Source organism: Melospiza georgiana, chromosome 1 (genome assembly GCF_028018845.1).
Source record: "Melospiza georgiana isolate bMelGeo1 chromosome 1, bMelGeo1.pri, whole genome shotgun sequence".
Lineage (NCBI taxonomy): Eukaryota > Metazoa > Chordata > Aves > Passeriformes > Passerellidae > Melospiza > Melospiza georgiana.
Window position 1 is genome coordinate 29,311,452 of NC_080430.1, and position 12,429 is coordinate 29,323,880.

General features: G+C 39.9%; 1 protein-coding gene across 7 annotated transcripts in view; it reads right to left on the bottom strand.

The window, feature by feature from the left end:
- DGKB (diacylglycerol kinase beta) overlaps window positions 1-12,429 on the bottom strand; it is a 377,398-nt gene that overhangs the window by 323,402 nt on the left and 41,567 nt on the right. For 4 of the 7 annotated variants that reach the window (XM_058024219.1, XM_058024201.1, XM_058024210.1 and 1 more), the window contains exon 1: window positions 5,986-6,090. The exons of 1 other annotated variant lie outside the window; for it this stretch is intronic. The gene's annotated coding sequence lies outside the window, so the exon portion shown is untranslated. Of the gene's footprint in view, window positions 1-5,985; window positions 6,091-6,438; window positions 6,462-6,604; window positions 6,681-12,429 lie in introns of those variants that run through there. 2 more of the 7 variants (XM_058024175.1, XM_058024191.1) reach the window with 2 other exon arrangements.

Below are 12,429 nucleotides of genomic sequence, written 5' to 3' on the forward strand. Positions count from 1 at the left end.
TACAATGTGAGGAAAAAAAAATAACCACTTGGCATTTTAAATTTAAAGAGGAAGTAAAAGAACACTCTTATCAGAGTACTATACTGTTTTTAATAACATCTGATATTCAAAGCTGGGAGTTTTCCCAGGGTTCCTCCAGTCATTCTACTTCTAAGAAATAAGTCGTGTCAACAGCACTAATCCTAACAAAGGGCAGTGCAAATTTTTATAATTTTTATATCTCTGTTATAAGAGATCATCTATTGATTAAAAGGTTTGAATTCTTTGACATAGAAATTGCCAGACTGTTTAAACACAAACATCTTCATTGGTGCTTTTAATGTAAAACCAGACAAAATGACCCACTGCACTTCCTGAGCAGAAGAAGCTGCAGTACTACACAATTTGAAATTTACAACAGCATATGAAGACAAACCTTTTCACAGATCTAGTAGTTTTGCAATGTGTATGACATGTAGAACAAAGTAAACCTAAATGCATAAGGCTTCAGATTTTCAAAGTAAATCCAGAATTTCTAGAAAGGTTTGCAATTTTATTTTTCATCAAAAAGCATTGCTGGAATATTTTGTATCAACAACGAATTAAGAAAGACTTTTTGGTAAAAACATGCCATTGTTATGTTTTTGGGACATGAAGAAAAATAGAAATTCTCCAGACTACTTGTTTATTTAGACATGTTTAAAAATAGGTCCTTTGATATTTAACTTCTGCTACATGGCCCGTTCTAATGAACTACTGTTTTAAGGCTATTTTACTTTGTATTTATATTCAGTAATGCATGGAGAAGACTTGACACTTTCTTAGGAGTTCAATTCTTCCTTACCTTCCTAGCTGAGAAAATATGCAAGGGTATCATTTATCTCACACAAAGATGGATGTCTCAAAATTGTATTTTAAACTGTGAACAAGTCACACCAGCCAGGCACCCTTTATAATGAATTGAGAGACCTGGATACATTCAGAATGTGCTTCAACTGACCTATAAAGGATGCTCACCTTAAAATTAAAATTTCCCCCAGCAGGTGCTTTTGACTTTCCATTAGTAATAATAGGAGAGACAGAAGGTAGCCAGATGGTATTCAGATATTGAACAGAAGACAGAATAGACACACTAATATATATTTTTAACATTTTAAAAACTTTATTTCTAAATCATGACCAAGCTATCAAAATCTAAAGAAATAGGCAGAGATATTGAGTAAAATATTCTAGGGGTGTACAAAAGCAGCATTGTGGGTATAGAAAGGAGATTAAATCGATTTCACATATCTAAACCTAAACCTTTTCAAGGAATTTTAAATTTTAGAAAAAGGTTTTCATTGATGAATAAATAGAAAAAAGTAATTGAAAAAACTAAAAAAGGTAAGAATTATATTTCCTTTTGCTTGCTTAATTCATTCCTGCTTGTAATCACGAATCTCTCAGTTTTCATCTACTTCAGGATCAATTTTTGGCTATAAATGTTATCTCTTTTTTTTTTCTTTATTCTCATTTTTTTTCTTTCTTCCTTTCTTAAAACCTATTTCTGGCTAATATTGTCTCCCATTCGCTTGATTAATTCATAAATTCATGCAGGAAACAGGAGAAAATCCACAATTAAAGATGCAAAACCAGCAACAGACCCAGTGGTTCATATTCTTACGTCTAGGCCATAGCCTCTAGATTTAGAAGAAAACACTATTTTTCCTTTCAGAAGACAAGACAGCAAAATTTGCCAATTTCACACCACCTAAGATTTTCTCCTTGGCTGATACCGCTGCCTTACTATTTGCCATTCCTCTAATTCATTTAAATTTAGCTTCTCAGCTCTCTAAGACCACAAACATACAAATATGTCACTGCATGGAAAAGCCACATACACTTCAAGAGCACCCAGGATTGATTTCAGGTAATTTCCAAACTCAAACCAGTGTATAAATCAGAAGGGTCCACCTGGGGAAAATTTAGTCCAAAGAGAATGAATTTGACTCATTGCTTTTACTTTACACAATATGCTCTAAAGGACAAAGGAGAAAAGAAATTTCTATTAACTCTGTGAGTTTTCCCCATTGCCCAACTAAACCAACAACACATGGGAATGCTTCATAATAACCACAAGGCAACCCAAAAGGCAAGCAAAGCAGCATATCACAGCAGAAAACTCACAGATTTGGATGCAGAAACATAAACTTTTGTGAAAATTTTCACGATATCTCTTGAAATTGTTACTATTGCAAGAACTAGAGTGAGCTTCTTAGTTCAACTGCTGAGCACTAGGCATCTCATTAAATGTCTAATCAAAAAAAACCCTTAACATTTTCAAACCAAGTAATCAAAATGTGGCTGAAAATCAACCTAAAGATAATTAAGTCACTCATGGCATTCGTGTGCCACTAAATATTTCTGATACCATAAGAAAAGTCATTCCTAAAATCCTTAACAAAGAAGAAAGAAGTATCTAGAGTTCATTTTAGTCATGATTTACTACAGTAAATAACAAACATCTAAAAATAAAAAGCCAATTGGTCCCCAGAATTGGAAGTCTAATTATGAACACTGAACTGACAAACATGTCTACAACTCTGCTTCTCTTTATTTACTTTTTAAAAAATTGTTTAGGGAAAACAATAGTTGTACACTTACATTCCAAACATGTATTAAGGGGTAGGACAAGAAATAATTTAACAGCCTCCAAATACTTACATTTGTTAAGCTTTTAAACTTGTGGCAAACTAACTATATCCCTTCAGGGCTAAACTACTGCAAACATTATTCAGAGAAGTCTTATTTTCTTCAGAAACAATTAAAAAAGAAAATGTGTTCTACATTGCATAAAGCTGTTTTACAGGGTGTTTGGGGACAGCTATTCGTCTCAATTCCAACTAAATAAATATTTATTTCTCAACTTCCTGAATTAGCCTAAATACTTTACCTGCATAAGATCATTTTTATCCATAGCAAGAGCATTATTAGTGCACTGAAAACTAGGTCAGGTTGACAAAATCAAGATATCAGTTTCAAAGCCCAAATCTTTAATTTTTTTTCACTCTTTTAGGCAAGGTATTAAAAATAACTACAAACATCAAACTCTTCTCAGTGGGACCCAGCATGTCACTTCTTCATCTTTCCAGTACTGTCAATTTGCTGGTTTAGCTATAAAAGAAGTCTCTGAAGAGAAAATTATTAATGAAGTACTGTTATGAAAAACTGAAATTATAGACAAGTAGTTGTCTTAAGTCTTCTATTACTGTTACTAATTATTTTGTAAGTGCTACAGGAAACAAAAAACTGACTGAAGAAACTCACAGCGGAAGGTCAAGAGGGTCTTTACACGGAATTCTTGTCATAAAATGTTTGTTTCTAACCTTTTATACCAACTTCTATTGATTAAACTAGCTGTGACATGCTATAATTCTTCAGAGTAACACCTGGAACCTAATCTACTCAAGTGTCAAAGAAATTGGGAATTACATCCAGAGCAAGGTGTAGTCCATATTCTTGATATCTTTTCCACTTTAGAAAGTAATGCAAAGCTCGGTGGGAATTCCTGGAGAAGGCTGCAAACTTCACTTGAAAGGAACAAGCTGTAGGGAGCTTTCAGGAGGCCAGCATCCTTTTCCTTCCACAGCACTTCACGGTATTGATGTCTCTCAGATTTGACTGAGAGAACTTTATCATAACTTAAAAATAAACATAAACATCTTTCACAAGTAGCTTCTCCTTTCCACAGGAAGAATTCTGTCTGAAATCCACTCGATCCAGCACACCCAACCACGGAACAAGACCAATTGTTTCTGTAACCCACTCCCTTCTAATTGTCACCACTCCTCCATAATTCCACATACAGATGAAAATGTTTCATCATCCACTTCTCATCGAGGCCTTAAAGAGACTTGTTAAAATTGTATGCAGAAGGCTTATGATCTAATAAAGGTCATAGCAATTCAAAGAGAATGAAAGATCATGTACTATCCATACTCAAGGAGCATCTGGACGATGCTCTTAGTCACAGTTTAGTTTTAGTTAGTCCTATGAGGAGCAGGAAGTTGGAATCAATGATCTTCATAGATCACTTGAGATATTCCATGATTCTATGCTATATGCTGTTAGTTTTTATTACACTAAATACAATGCATGACTTTAAGCTATTATCTTTCATTCTATATGTGCCACTCACAAGAGCTCAGTGCTGCTGACACGCACACACAAAAGAAGCCCAGTCCAACTATCCAGACAGGCAACTGAAGTTTTCCAGCATTAACCTATCACTACCTTTATTCCCAAATGAGCTATTTACACTCTGCTTTATCAAAATGCTGCTCTAACAGGTTTCCTACAACTCTCTTATTATTCCTGTTCAGTGATCTTATTCCACAGGCAAAAGGTACCTAGACGCATCCTACAGTGACACCTAAATGACAGTTCCAGAGCAGAAAGAGCGCAGAACCTCCTTATAAGTAAAAGCCTAATACCTAGTGCTCTTTAAAACAAATAACTTTATTATTTTCATACTGTATGAAGTCTTAAAAGATATCTGTTCATTCATGCATTGCTACTGAATATTGTTCAAGACACCTATAGGTGTTCAGAGAAGATGATTTCAGCTGGTACATAACTATTCATATACACTTCTTCCTTAAAAAGTGTAAGAAAGGAGGGTTTTCCTAAACCTGCCTAATAACAGCAACGTCTGATGTTTGCAGGCCCCTAAATCAGATTAACAATTGTACCTAAATATTTGGAATTCACAGTGTAAAACATATCTCTCCACAAACATTTCAGACTGTTGGATAATTGTTCCAGGTCTTCCCTGCCATGCTAAACAACAAAGTCCTTCTACCTCGACAAATGAACAAGAGACAAGGGAAGCCCCTGGAGGAAAGTGCTGCTTTGTGATTCCCCACGTTTCTTGATGCTTGTTTTCCTTCTGTACTAGATGGACATTTCAGGCTCTGAGTAATACTGGATTAACACTTTGGGGAGATGCAAGGGACTTATTTCCTGTCATGTTATCCACAAAGCATAGCACAAGTCCAGTCATTTGGGAATGCATATTAGGTTCTTGCTATGGATTTTTTTCCCAGACACATAATGACTTTCTAAATACGTGCATCATACCGTTCAAGTGCAAAGAAAAACTATTACCCTGCTACATTAGGTCATTTAACCTAAATGGGAGTAGGAAATGTCGAGTAGCTTTTATAAAAACTTAAAAGACTAGATCTCCTGCTACAATTACTGGTTTTCCCCATCCTGTTGCATTGCCTTTTTTTATTTTATGATAGGGTTTTATAAGTTTTCCATTTTTTTTTCTAACCTTATATCAACCAGACAAAACTGCTCTTGAAAATTAATAAAGTTCTACCCAAATTTGTAGAAAAACAGTCAAGCAATGAAGAACTGAAGACCCTACAATCTGCTTGTTTACCAGAAAAACAATACCTACGGTACAGTAATCTGATGAGAAAACCTTTAATCCATCCCCAAAACAGGACGCTCAAAATGAAAAATGTAATTACATTCACCTCTGATAAATAAAACTGTTCTTAAAAAAGAATCAGAACAACACTGGGCCACAAAACAAACAAACAAAAACCACCAAAACAAAACAAACCCAAAACACAACAATGAGCTCGTAACATCAACGCGTAAAGTTTAAGAAGAGCAGCCTTTAAAGCCTAAGTTTGTATCTGCATCTTTTGTTTCCTGCCCTCGCTGTGTTCGCATCTCCCCTGGATGCCTCAGCACTTCACCGCGGTGAACCCGGCTATCAGGGGCAGCATCAGGACACTGACTGAGGTAGAGCAAAGTGATATATAGGTCGACGAGGCAAATTGGCAGTAACTAGAAACCAACGCGACGCGTCGTGACAAATCCAACACACCGCGGTAAGCTACAACTTTCAGCTGAGCCCCTCCGCTACGCCCAGACACGCAGCCGCGCATCGCGGCCCCCCCAGTTCCGCGGCTCCCGGCGCTCCGGCCGCCCGGCGACTCGCGAACTTACTGCAGTGCGATGCGGGCGGAGGGAGCGCTCGGCCCCGGGATGCGAGAGAGCCCGGCGCCCTGGGCAGCCGCGGACCGGCCATCCAGCCGGGCCACCGCCAGCCGCGGCGGCGACACCGCCGCCCTCAGCCCCCCGCCCCGCCCCGCCGCCGGCTGCCGCAGCCCAGCGCGCCCGGCCCGGCCCCGCGGGGTCACCGCCGCCCTCGGCCCCGCTTCTCGCCGCCCTCCGCGGCACAGCGCGGAGCCGGCAGCCGCCCTCCCTCCTCTCGGGAACGGGCAGGCGCCTCCGGGCGGCGCGGTTTTAAGCGGCGGTGCGCCAGCACATCTCCCACCCCCTTCCCGGCCGGGCGGCAGGGGGAGGGGAGAAGCGGCACACACACACACTCACACACATACACACACACGCAGAGACACCCCCTCCGCAGCCCCTCCCGCCCCCGCGCAGCTGCCGTACCTGTTGTCCAGCGCCCGCATCCCCCGGGCGCCGCCCGCCGACTGCGCGCCCGCTCCGCGCCGGAGCAGCGGTGCGGCAAGACCCGCGCAGCGCTCCGCAAAGCTCCGCTCCCCTTTCTCCGCCCGCCGCCCCGCGCCGAGAGGCGCTAAGCCCGTGCAACACTTACCCAAAGTTTACAGGCTCTCCCCGCCGGTGGCGACCGCCCAGGGCTGCCGGTCGCCCTTCCCGCTGCGAGCTGGCGGGGCTGTGGCAGCGGGAGCGGGCGCGGAGGGCCGAGCGCGGCCCGCCCGCTCCCACCTGCCCGGCCGGAGCTGCCGCGGGGAAAGGCGCCGGGAAAAGGCGGCGGCCGCGGAGCGGCTCCCACGCAGGTGCGCGGGCACTGCGCCGCCGGAGCCCGCGGCTCAGGGAGCCGGGAGAGACTGCGTCCTCCTGCCACGGCACCGTCCGGTCCTCGGCAGCGCCGTGCCCCGGCAAGGCCGGCCCGGCAGCCGCCTCAGCAGCAGCCCGCCGTGCCCGGCTCGCCAGGCGCCGGCCGGCCGGGGGACCTTGGCTCAGCCCGCTCCGCGGAACGCTGCCCTGGGCCCCGCTTTCCTCCCGCACCTGTATCGGAACCTCTCTGAGGGTAGCAACAGCCCAGCTAGGGCCTGTAAGAATTTGCAGATTTACTCAGAAAGAAAAAATGAGGGACCAGAATACCTATGTCAGGGAAATTAACGTCCTTGTGCCAGTGCCTACCATTTAGCAATTCACAGAACTAGGGACCTGATCAAACTTTCACTGACAGGTTCCCAGTGTGTTTAATGAGAGATTTCTGTGCACTACCAGCTTCTGTCTTCACCAAGTCTTGAGTGGTCACATAAGCCTCACAACTTAAGCTGGGAACCTGATTCTATGTTTAATTATAATGACATTCATTTCTATTTATATTCACTTTGCTGATATATGGCACTAAAAGACTAGCTTTGAAAGATGTTGTAGGCAACGTAGATGATATTTAGTATATTGCTAATAATTTAATATAATAAATCCATTGAAGTTCGAAAATAAAAAATATTTACCAGCATGTTTTGGTTTCTTTTGTACATGTATCCATTCTTCCTTTCCAAAATGTTCATTTAAAGAGTTTAATTTTCATAAGACACAAATTCTAGAAATTCTCGGACCCTCTTTATTTTAGGAACCATGCAAAACCATGCCAGCCTGATTTTGTTTATAGGGAGGTTTCTTAAAGAATTCCTTAATTCACCTAGTGCACTGAACATGGTTTCCTCAGCATAAATGGTACCAGCTCTCTATAAATTAGCTTCTCCACACCACCATTAAAGTGTTTTGAATTAGCATATTTCCAAAACTCGTTGACACTCCCAACTTTTTGTTTAACAAAAGAGTTCAAAAATTTAGATGAGCTTCCTGTGTATAAGTAAAATGTAACTTCATGTTATATAATGCCATAAGTACATATTTACACTATATACTCAGTGATAAAAAGGCATTCATAACTAAAATTTCATTTGATGTGGTTTTGATTGTCTTAAATGAACTCTGATTGTATTCTAAATAATCCATTCAATTCTCTTCATATTTTCATAAAACCAAAAAAAAACAACAACTTTTTTGTAACTTTGGAAAAATCTGTTCTCAGATGCCTAGTATCATACCTATTAGCCTTTAAATTGGCATCCAGTAGTCAACCTCATAAATATCCTTCCAAATGCCAGCTTCACAGTTGCACATGCCAAGTACTTGCCTTTAGTTCCCTGTGTCTAATCTATTGCTTTCCCTTTAAAACACTGATTTCAAGAGATTATTTTTCTCCCAGGGGAGGAATTCAGTCCCAGTATATTTGAGCCTCAAGTTACTAAATATGGATCAAAACACTGAAATACAGTGAGTAGTTACTCAATTGTGGTAAATCATTCCAGTGCAACATAATTTTTATAGGCCTTGCAATAAAATGTTACATCTCATGGTATGGGGCAGAGGGCAGGTTTTGAATCACGATATTGCCTTAAAAATTGCTTTGAAGCACTCTAAGTTACACATGGTCACATAAAAAATAAAAATTGCTGCAAAAATGTGATCCTAATTAAAAATACATTTTCTTATATTGTGCAGAATTTCCATATATTCACTTAACCTAGGCCTTTACTGTTCTCTTCTACTGTGTATTAAAAGAGGGTCCAACTTCAGTTCCTATTGAAATGGCAAAGGTCCCAAAAGTTCATTTGCAGTTTGGAATGACAACTCCATTGACCCTTGTAGCTTTAAAACTCCAAAGAAAAATTTGGAGATCTTATGACACAGGAAGAAAACTTAACCCCTTCATTAAACATTTCATTTGTGCTAGGAAAGCAACAACGCTCACACAGGTGCAAGCCAACTCAGTACAGCTGAGCTGTGAAAGATCAATGTAAAAGATGTCAAACTGAAGGACTCTAACATTAAGATTCTTTTTTCCACTTAGGAGATTGCCATCCATATGCCTATTTTTAGAAAAATTGTTGTATTATGTGCTGTTTTGAGGACAGGTAGAGGATGGGGCTGGATGGGTTATGGTTTGTGGCTAAGGGCTTCCTCAGCACAGAGCTCAGTGGCAGCTTTGTGCATTAGCACATTTGCATAAGCATCTTTGTTCTGGTTTCAATACAAAGCTCCATCCTCCTGTTCCAGAAGCAGGATGCTGCCCAAACTGTATGTGCTCCTGTCCTCCCCTCCTTTAATCAAGCTCCTACCATAAGCAGATTAAAATATGCGAAGAGTTTGTCTGTTAACAGCTCACTCCCTCACAGCAAAGAAAATAACAGATGTCTAGAAGCCACAGCCAGAATTTTAAGTATTAAATTTATTATACTATATACATAGATCTGTGTTTGGATATTTAAATGAATTTTGTTGCTAAGCATGACTTTAAGTTGCTCATTTAATAAAACTACGATGAACTTGGAGCCCTACATTTTTATATGATTCATGAAAGAATAAAGAACCTAACTGAAGAATCCTAACAGAAAAATTATTCTTGGTTTCCAATATGTTTTATTTGCTTTTCATACACTGCAACAGTCATCTGCAGTTATAGTATATTAGTAGTTTTGAAATAAACAGAATTCAGGCTAATAAAGCTGACTTCAGTGGTGGCATTACTCTACATCACAGGTGAAAACTATTGAGAAGTAGTCTGACTCCATGTAAAATCAGCTAAGGTAACAGCAAGCTATATATAAAGTATTTTTCTGAATATATGGTTTTAAGAAATAAATGTAGTTCATCACATTTCTTAAAGAAAAGATAAATCTTATCAAAATTTGATTCATCTACCTTAGAACATTTTTACACTATAAGAAGAGTTTTGTGGAGTAAATGGAATTAAATGGAAAAAAAAAAAAAAAACTTTCTTCACAGTAATTCTATACTTCATGTGTTTTCATCAGAAAATGTCAATATAGAGTAGACTACATTGCTCCCTCCCAGAAACAGAAAATTCAGACAAGCAATCAGTAATAGGGATCCAAAGGAATCAAACCATTTCATCAGAAACAAGACCTTTCACAGATTATGCTGGTATCGCTTTACATTAATTATTGTAGTGATAACGATATACCATAGAATAGTATGTATAGTCCACTAGACCCATATACTTATTTACACAGTAATATACCTATACCTACTGACACAGTTGGGATGGGAAAAATTTTTGTGAAATACTCAAAATACCCAGATGCATTTGGAGGTGATCTATCACTCATATTACTGATATTCTACATGTGTATATATATTCACATATATGTGTCTGTGTATGTGTGTGTGTGTATAAAAGCTAGGGTAGCTGAAAGAAAATAAGTCACAGAGCATACATTTGTACTTGAGAAACTCAAGGACTGTTGAGAAACTAGAGGAAATTACATTAATCTGCTGAACTATTTTTCTGGGCTTGTTATCTAGTATACCAGATACTCTAACAGAACCTTTAGCTATTCTTTCATTAATGCAATTAAGATTTAAGACTGAAAGCATCTAAATTCAGACCTGCTGAATTAACACTGGCACACAAGATTATTTGCTTGATCCAAGTGCTGCAGATCAGTCAGTCTTACTTCTGCCCTGGGAGAATCCTAGGCTGACTCCTCTTGGAATACATTCTGAGTCATATGAAGGACAGCAGGATGCGTGGGAACAATCTACATGAATTTACTAAGGGTAAATCTATCCTGTTCCATTTGACTGTCCTCTGTGATGAACTGACTGAATATATGGATGAGAGAAAAATGGAAGTACCAGTGGATGGTACTTATCTTGGCTTTTGCAAGGCTTTCTATGCTTATTCTCACAACAGTCTCCTGTCCAAGTTGGGACATAACAGACTGGATTGGTGGAAACTAGATACATGTGCAACTGGTTGGATGGCTGGGCTAAGAGGATATTGGTTAATGGGCTGTACTCTATCTCAATGCCAACAGGAAGTGTCATTACCTAGGAATATATCTTTATATCTTTAAGGATAAAGGATATGTCCTTACATCTTTATCAGAGACCTGAAGGACACAGAGGAGTCCTTGTTCTTAAAGTCTACAGGTGAGAAGACTGATTAACCCCTGCCAAGGGTAGGACTGCCATCCAGAGGGACTGAGACATGCTGGAGGAAAGGTCTGACAGGAACCTTGTGAAATGCAAAGCCCTGCACTAGGGAAATAAAAACGCTCAGTGATGGGGCCTGGCTGGAGACCAACTCTTTTGAAAAAGCCCCAAGAGTTTTGTCAGAAAGCAAGCTGAGCATGAGCATTGAGTCCTGGCAGAGAAGAAAGCCAGTGCCGTACCAGGCAGTAACTAGGGGTGTTATTAGCCCCCTCCAACCAGTATTTTATAGATCACACCTTGAATAATGTGTCATGGGATAATTCTGGCTGAAAAGACTCTTAGGACATCTCAGGATGAAATCAGATCAGGCTAAGGGGCTGAATCCAAAAGATGGAGACATTATAACTTCTGTGGGCAATGTGATTGGTGCAGGAGCATCCTCATGGTGAAGTTGGTTTTTCATATATCAAGCCTGAACCTCTCATTTCCACTTATGCCCATAACCCCATGTCTTCCCCCCCATGCCTAACTCTGAAGAGCACATCCCTGCCTTCTTGTTAAATGCCTCATTCATTTAATTCCATGGGCTACTGTTAGATGTCCCCAAATCTAGGCTGGACAACCCTAGTGGTTATACACATTGACATATAGGTGAAGCAGTGCTCAAGTTTCTAATGGGTTTGTCTGAGCTCTGGTTTCATAATATTATCTCTAGTGCATTAAAGGAAGAAATGACAAGTACAAAAGAAGTAAGGACAAAGGCAGTAGAGTAGAGAACCTTTCAGTGAATTGAAATCTTTTTTTCCCTCACAACTTATTCTCATCTTTACCTTCCATGTACAGTTGGGTTTTTTTCCCTCTTGTTCCTACTTCAAAGAGGGACCTTGGCCAAACCTTAGGTCAGTGGGAGCATTTTCAGAGATATAATGGGGCAATGGGTTGACAAGCTTCTAAAATCCACATGAAAGATACTGTTTGTTTTAACTGGATGCAGGAATGAGCCCTTAGCCATACTAAATGAGAGATGTTTGCTCAGTCTGACAAGATATTATTTAGTTAAAGATTATTTAAGATGCAGATGTCTAACACCTCACTCATTCTGAAACACTAAAATATAAAGACTACTGAGCTCTATACAAATATAGTACCTAACCAAGGCAGGAGGTATGGTGCAAAATGTGCTTACTGTCTGCTTCTGGATGTAGCATTAGAAGAGTAATATGCGTATAATTTTCACTACATTTCATTCTATATATATGCAGGATATAAAAAAGAAGCATATGGCTAGCAGACATCAAAAAAGATATATTTATTTATATATCACAAATGTGCATTTAATTTTAAATTATGGCTTTAAGATTAATTACCACATGTATGTTTACTGAACTGTCTTAACTGTGTGAAAAGATAGATAGTTAA